At 36.8% G+C, this 7,631-nt stretch overlaps 1 long non-coding RNA gene across 2 annotated transcripts; it reads right to left on the bottom strand.

Moving 5' to 3' along the window:
* Positions 1 to 4,771: 4,771 nt before the first annotated feature.
* Positions 4,772 to 5,943, bottom strand: LOC125573703. Of its 2 annotated transcripts, XR_007314186.1 has the most exons (3): positions 5,929 to 5,943; positions 5,507 to 5,793; positions 4,772 to 5,025 (listed from the first exon to the last, which is right to left on the bottom strand). It is a non-coding gene; the product is annotated as an uncharacterized LOC125573703 (long non-coding RNA). The 2 variants fall into 2 exon arrangements; XR_007314185.1 differs by lacking the exon at positions 5,929 to 5,943 and having other exon boundaries at positions 5,507 to 5,921.
* Between the last annotated feature and the right edge of the window lie 1,688 nt (positions 5,944 to 7,631).

Raw genomic sequence — 7,631 nt, forward strand, 5'->3', positions numbered from 1 at the left:
CACCACCATGGCTACTATCATAACCCTCGCAACCAACAGCAGCATCATCGTCATCATTACAATCACCTCAAACATTGCCAGCACCACCTCATAACCACCAGTCAAGAAAAACAAAAACAACAACAGCATAACCGAGTTTATATCGAATGGATAACTTGGGCTTGAATCGGCTGGAATCGAATGAGTGCATTTAAATACTTAGTCGGAGTATAAACTAAATGAAATATTATTAGATTAAAAATCTTATGCCTAGATGGGGTTTTGACCCTCTGCCTGCTCTGCTTGAAGACGTTCATTTTCAGTGATCTGTGGGCGGCCAACATGAGGGGCCCCGAATGGTCACCCGAAATTTCGATGTGCTCGCATGCTCGCGCAATTTTTTCCGCCTAAAAATGCTCGGTCTCGCATAAAAAACAGGGTGCCAGCGTTTCCTCGCAAAAGACCATTCGGGGCCCTCACATGGTACTAGAACCAAATTTGGTTCATTCTGGAATAAGCTCATCCCGGTTTTCCTTTTGGGAACCATGGAATAATCTCTCGATTGGCTCACTTAGTCGGGCACGTTTCGGAGTAGCGGATGGATCACGGAACACTGGTATTCTAAGTAAATCCAGAGAGCGTATGATAAAAAAGGCATATTTCATCCAACTGTGAAATAATTTCAATGTTGTTTAAAACCGCAATGTCACCAGTTTATTTCCGGTCGATTACGTAACAATCTCCGATGATTTTTAACGGAAAACGCAAAAAAAATACTTAAAAATATTGAAAGCCGTGTGTCTATTGGAAGTTTCTTTGAGGATGTGATTGGTAATTTAGAGCGGATGGCCTGTTAAGGTCGCTCGCGCGTTAATCAACAGATCACAAACTGAAATGAAAGCTGAAAAATGTTCTAAAAGGTTGTAATTCAAAATCTTACAATTTTCTTTCTATTGGACATAGCCAAACCAAATTTGACATGAGTTATCGTTCACAATTGGCGGTTGTATTTGCAAAAAACTTGGGTAATAAAGGCTAACATAAACGCTTTTCGAACGGACTGAACTTCCCCGCCAATTTTTCGATTTTTTTCTCTTTCACAGATTTTTTTCTAACTTTCACAGAGGCAGTATCACCACATACTGAACTGATTTTGGTAGTGTCTTAAAAAGCTAACGCTCAATTTCGCGTCATTTTCAAATAAGTGCAAAACATGTTTACTTTTTATGTGCTACTACATTATTACGTGTATATACAAATATAAATTCAAATGTGTGTACTCTCCATACATTGGGTCGTCTTTGGTAAAAAAAAATCTAGAGCAATCGCATAAACATTGACGGTTCTGTGCGAAGATTAACGCGCGAATATCTCGGATTCTAATAGATTCTTTAGTCTTTTACGGCTAAGATTTCCGTCGGACCTCCGGAAGTAAACTACAGTGACAATGCGGCTTTAGCTTGGGAATTTAGCCTAAAAAGTTAATATGCTCATCCTGTGCTGTTATTAAGGTCCATTTTCTAGATATTGAAAAGAATAATGGACGGGTTCTTAATATGACAGTTGCTGGAAATGACTCGAATACGTCATAGAGGCGGCTGTGATTGGGTTATTCTATCCCTTTAACATTACCACTATGATAGTGTGGCCAGGGAGAGTATTTAATCATTGTAATCTTTAAATGAAAACATAAAACTAAGAACGGCTTTGATGACTGTAGACAGAAAAGTTATGATATATCTTTGTAGGAAAAGTATTGTAAACTTTCGTTAGCGAAATTAAATATTTAATGAAGAGTAGTTTGAATGACCTTGTTGTTTGGTTGTTGTGCGCTAGTGCAACCCCCCTCCCCCCCCCCCCCCCCCTCACCACCACTAATGCAAACTGCGCCATCAATTTACTGCCCAAAACATCCGATAATGAACATTTACTGATTTGATAACCAAAACACTTACCCTCATCGTCGACCACCCGACAAACGGGTTTTCTCTTTTTGCATAAAAAGCTTACTTTGTCATGTCGTATAGGAATAGGTCAATAAAAACACGAGTGCATTTCTACTAAAACGTTCGTGTCTTGGTGAATAGTCCTGACAATTATGAAGTCTTACGTGTAATTTAGAGGGAGTTGTTTTTAATGCGGTTTTCAGTATTCTGAAAACCCTTGCCGACGATTTCTATCAGACTTCTGGCAACTGCAGACTCGTACCCAGTCGCCAAAATGAGAAGAAAATAAGGGAAAGATAATTTATGCGCGAGTTGCCTGTGGCGATTAACTAGGCGCGAGGTGCCGTGTGGGTAAAATAACCACTGGCACACGGCACCGCGCGTCAACCCACAAGGCACCGCGCGCCTAATTAATCACCACAGGCAACCCGCGCATAAATTATTTTCTTCTCATTTTGGCGACTTGGCACGAGTCTGGCAACTACTCAAAATCCTTTAAGCGTTTTTATTGGCCAGCAATAAAATTGTTTACAATCACGCCATAGACTAAGTGGACCAAAATGTGATTCCGTTAGTTTAGATGGCAAAGATTACTCGACTTTATTAAAAAAACGTCTTGGGCAGCCTTGTTGTTACCCCCGAACACCCTGAAAATAACCATGCACATTTCGAACCTACATTTTCTCGCCGACGAACCGCATATCAATTATCCCAGCGAGTATGATATTTTAGTTATGTCCTAGAAAGATTTCCATGACAAATTTTACGACACGATTTGAAATATTGAGACCTTTTTTTATATTCAATGCTGTGTTAAAAAGGTTGAAGTGGGCGGGATTACAGAAAGAAAAACATTTTCGTTTGGCTGTCAATCTAAAACTATCATCAACCGTAAGTGCCTCATAAAAAAAGTAAAGCATTGTCAAATTTAATTACTTTTATTTGCAATTTATTTCAATCATTGAATCGTACCTCCAGGGTCGATGTACATCAACTCACCTGTGGATAGATTTAGTAAAAGCCTGTACGAACTAGCACTGCCATGATAATAACTCAGAGATTTACAAATTCTAATTTGTCTCGTTGTCATAGTTATGAAATAGTTTTATTGAGACAGCCAACTGAACTGACAAATAATTGAAGCTTATTAAATATGAATTAGTGTTTGCTTAGCAAATAGTAAAAATTATTTTTCGAGCCAGTTCAAACGTTTATGATAGTAAAATTTGCAAAAGAGAATATTAATTGTATTTTGTTTTCCAAATTTTTTTTAAGAGACTTTTTTCTTATTCTTGAGCAGTAAAACGAAAATAACCTAATTTAAACGAATATATTATATGTACAAATATGGAAAGATTAACTTACAATGTTTATAAAGACAGTGGATGAAAAAGAAAAAAAAGAAAAGAAAAAACCTTTAACGGTAATGAATGGTAAAGCAGTTCATTAATATCCAGAGTGTTCTTAAATTGCAAGCGTATTTACTACAAGATAGTTAATGATTGCAGAAATACTTCCTCAAACATAACTGAGACCTGATTATTCAATTATAAATGCTAAATAGCTTCTATGTAGAAATGTCAACAGTGCTTACAGCAACTTTCTAGTTGTATGGATATTGATGAATTCAAACACCCAAACGCGCGAGGTCTATGAGCAAACAAAGCCATATCAGGTAGGCTGGTCACAGGCGGGAGTCTGGCCTAAGTATACACAGGTAAAAAAAAACCTTGTAAAATATATGATAAACATCCTTCTCTTACGGGAGATAGTTATTTTAAGGCTTTGAATATAATCATGCAGAGAAATGTATACTGAAGCAAGCAGTGGATCTTCTGCTATCGTTTCAAGAATAGATCCAAAGCGTAAGTGAACAATTCAAAGATATTTTTGTAATCCATAACAAATTTTACGAGTTCTACTAATTTTTTGTTTGTTTTAAAATTGTGTGATTAAAAGATTTTAAGCATTTTCTTTGATTATGAGAAACAAGCCTTCGCGCCTGTCAATGTCTATAATTTATCACATAGAATGTATATAGCCTTTTAACACTGAAATACTTTCCGGAATAACTATTTTCTTTTACGATTATTTGCTGATTCTTATATTTTCCTTTTTCGAAGTTTAAGGTTATGATGTCCAAATAATTCATAGCAGCAAAAATACGTCGACCTCTGGCTAATAAGCCTTCCATCGCATGTTTAAAGTGCACAGTATAAACCTATCAACAAAACGCCATTAAACACGAAGGCGCGGTATAAAAGGGCCTAAGCCCCGCCCCTATTTTTCAAATGGAGAGAAAGTCCAACATGGCGGCCATTACCGTTACGAGCCCAGTCAAGAAAGAATGCCCCCAAATCTAATGATTTGATATCCAACGAATAAAATATTTCCCAAATGAAAGAAAAGATATGTTTGATTTGTACTTCAAGCCTTTCTTGGCAGCGAGAAATGCATATTTGTCTTAGAATTCGTATATTTACGGCGCGATTTCAAATCTCCCGCCTTTCCCTTCGACGCCATTTTTGGTATGTATACCTTCCCGACTCTCCTGGGAAAGGATTTAGTGAGCTTGGGCCCGCAATGACCACAGTCATTGCTTAGCAGTCTATCCTAAGGGATTATGCGTGCAATGGGGTACAAACAGAGCTAAATTTTGCCATTCTTAGCGTGTTTAGAAAACAGGTTTCGTTTAGCGGTTTCGCCTCATTTCTTCGCACTTAGTTAATTATTAAGTTAATTATACAAAATAGAGACATGACTTTTACTGTTTTCATTCAATGGATATCCTCCCTGTATCTACACTTGCTTTTAGTGTAAGAATGAGAAGTCTTGAACTGAATGGATAAAAGAGAAAGCTTTTTGGTTTATTCAAAAGTATAATCTATAATGCAGTTTATAAAATATGACTGGTTTCTTTATACACTTCACTAGCACATCAATCAATCTTATAGCAACAAAACATGTTTCCTTTACAAAGGAATGTTTATGATTTAAAATCACATGGAAAATGTAATACATGTCTATGTATCTGCTTTTTCTTGAGGAATATATCTTGCTGATTATTCAGATTTCACCATGACTTGCTTCTTGGGTATAGCTAGGATAGCTAGTATAGCTTGATTAGAAATTATAAATAGATTCAACATGCAAGTTTGGCCCCCAATTCATTTAGACAAACTGTTTAGTTAACATTACTAGAATACAAATAATGGACTGATCCCAACGATAAAAAAAAACACTAACATTTATTACATATTTATACTTGAATTCCAACTAATAGTAGCTTGTAAATAGAATTAAAACTTCACACACCACAAAACAATCTTGTCCTAGCTCGAGGCGATGTAAAAATAAAAACAAACAAGAGGAAAGCAAGATTTGATCTACAAACAACATCTTTTCTATAGAAGGCCTGTATTACTTCTATCGGCAGTAATGTGGACAAAGTCAAGATGCATTTTCTAGCAAAACAGAGTTTCCCGCCAATTTAAGTACCTATAAGCTTATGATGACTAGTTTAAATCCTGTTTTCTGAGTTCTAAAGCAATGAAAAGTAAATTTTTGCATAAAAAGCTTACCTTTTGTCGAGGTTTGAAATCGTTGTTTTCCGATCATGCGTTTGCTCCACTTTTGCGTAAATCACGATGGTTTCCTAGCTTTACTTCTACTGAGTTTCCTTTTTTACACATTCTATCGGACTAGAAGGTAGAGTTGGCATTTTTATAAATCAGGAAGCGCTTTGAAACCTCTCCCCTCTGTGTTTTGTACTTGACTCGGGCCGCATCTTGAATTTGATCCTCACTCCACGGCGGTTGATTGACAAATGAGCCGATGCTTCCAATGGAAACACCCTTTTATACCGCGCCTTCGTGTTTAAAAGGTTCGACAAATAAGTTAATCAGTCTTAACTAAATAACCAGTTTCATATCAGTCAATCTTGTTTTAAAAACTAGTCGTTTTTCTAACTCGCTCGGTCATTTCCTTGTTAGGCATTACATACCATATTTTTATTGCTCTACTCTAGAGCTTTGTAATTCGAGAATTTCCTCGTGTTTACTACGATTTTGCTGGCAGCCATCTTGGAAATGGAGCCTAGTCCCTAACTTTTTAGAATATCACAGGTCTTCCGCGCGTTCGCCCCAGGCTCTTTTAGACTATTTAAAAACGATAGCCATTGATAGACGGGTTTCCTGCTAGCAGAGGCCAACTCCAGCCCTGCGAAATACAGAGAAAAGAGGCCTCTGCTAGCAGGGAAATAGTCGGGTCGCTTAGCCCACAAAAAGAGCTCAATCTATACAGAGCGGACAAAAGCACCAAACTTGGTATAAATATAGCCTTGAGGATGTTAATCAATATTGAGACCATTACCGGATCCATAGATGAGCAATTATTTCTTTGGGAGTCTGATGTTGCGGGTACCCTGTGGTAAGATTTTTATACCTTTTCATGAGACAAAAAAAAATATCAAAATGCACATATTTGAAAACGATTTCTATCATTGAGTGGTGTTGCAAAAAAAAAAATCACAACTGTCAAAGTTTTCATCATAACTATAGCAAACCATATATCATTGGAAAGGTTATGAGATGACGATTCTGATTTTATATTTTATTCCGTAAAATATGACAATGCAATTTGATACCAGGCTTTCAAAAAGACACATGCTGAGTAAGGAGAGTTTTTATTTAAGAAAAAATAACTCCTTGCAGATTGAATGGAATTTCGATTTTTCTTCATTGTACTATTGCTAGAACACTAATAATTAAAATGAATTGAGGAAATTTTGGAATTCCAAAAAATAAGCCAATAGAAGTCATTTAAATTTGCATAATAGGAAAATTGACTTCATCAGTCCATAACTTTCTTTTAAAAAATTAAAGAGGAAATCCCTCAACTCATTTTAATCACCTCAGTTATATCTATCAATGCTGAAAGTTTGAGGTCAATTGAACAAATTCTTGAAGAGATATCTTTTCTTGAAGCCCGAAAAGCAAAAATTCGGGAAAATGCCTTTAAAGTTGACAATAATCACAAAAACGCTGTTTCTTATCATATAAACAATGTTCTTGAAAATATTTTAGCTAAAAGGCTCCAGACTCGTAAGTAACACCATCAGCACTCCTTAGAGCCTCCTCCCTGCGTACTCTGTGCATCTGGGTGGCCTGTGTTTTCTTCTTATATACTACAGATGATTGCCCCTACTTATGAGCCCCTGGTTTTATCAAGAGAGCATAAGATAAGAGAGGGACACTTTGGTATTACCCGCGAGCCATGTCGATTCCGAATCTGGCTATTTTTAGTAACCACCAGACCACCATTGCGCGTGAGCATTTTTACTCACCCTACCCCCGCGCTTTTGGCATTTACATCTTGTTGTTTGCCGCTGTTTTGTGACTTGAAACCGAAAAAAAAAAACACCCTATTTGCACAAATACCATCGAAATTGTCACTCTAGCATCAAGGATACGGGCAGTTGCAGTTTATTAAGGGGATGTAGTACTTCGAGGATTGCAAGGTTTCCAAAACGAGACTTCATTCAAAATCAAGGGCGGAAAACCTCTTGCTTCAATCACCGTTTTTGCTCTAACTTGCTGCTTCTCCGTGATTTCTCAACATTCATTTCCTAATGGTCAAACGAAATCTGTAAGTTAGACATTAGATATAATATTGATTTTTGTGAATATTACATTGAAAAATGCGTTT

Source organism: Nematostella vectensis, chromosome 11, assembly GCF_932526225.1.
Source record: "Nematostella vectensis chromosome 11, jaNemVect1.1, whole genome shotgun sequence".
Taxonomy (NCBI): domain Eukaryota; kingdom Metazoa; phylum Cnidaria; class Anthozoa; order Actiniaria; family Edwardsiidae; genus Nematostella; species Nematostella vectensis.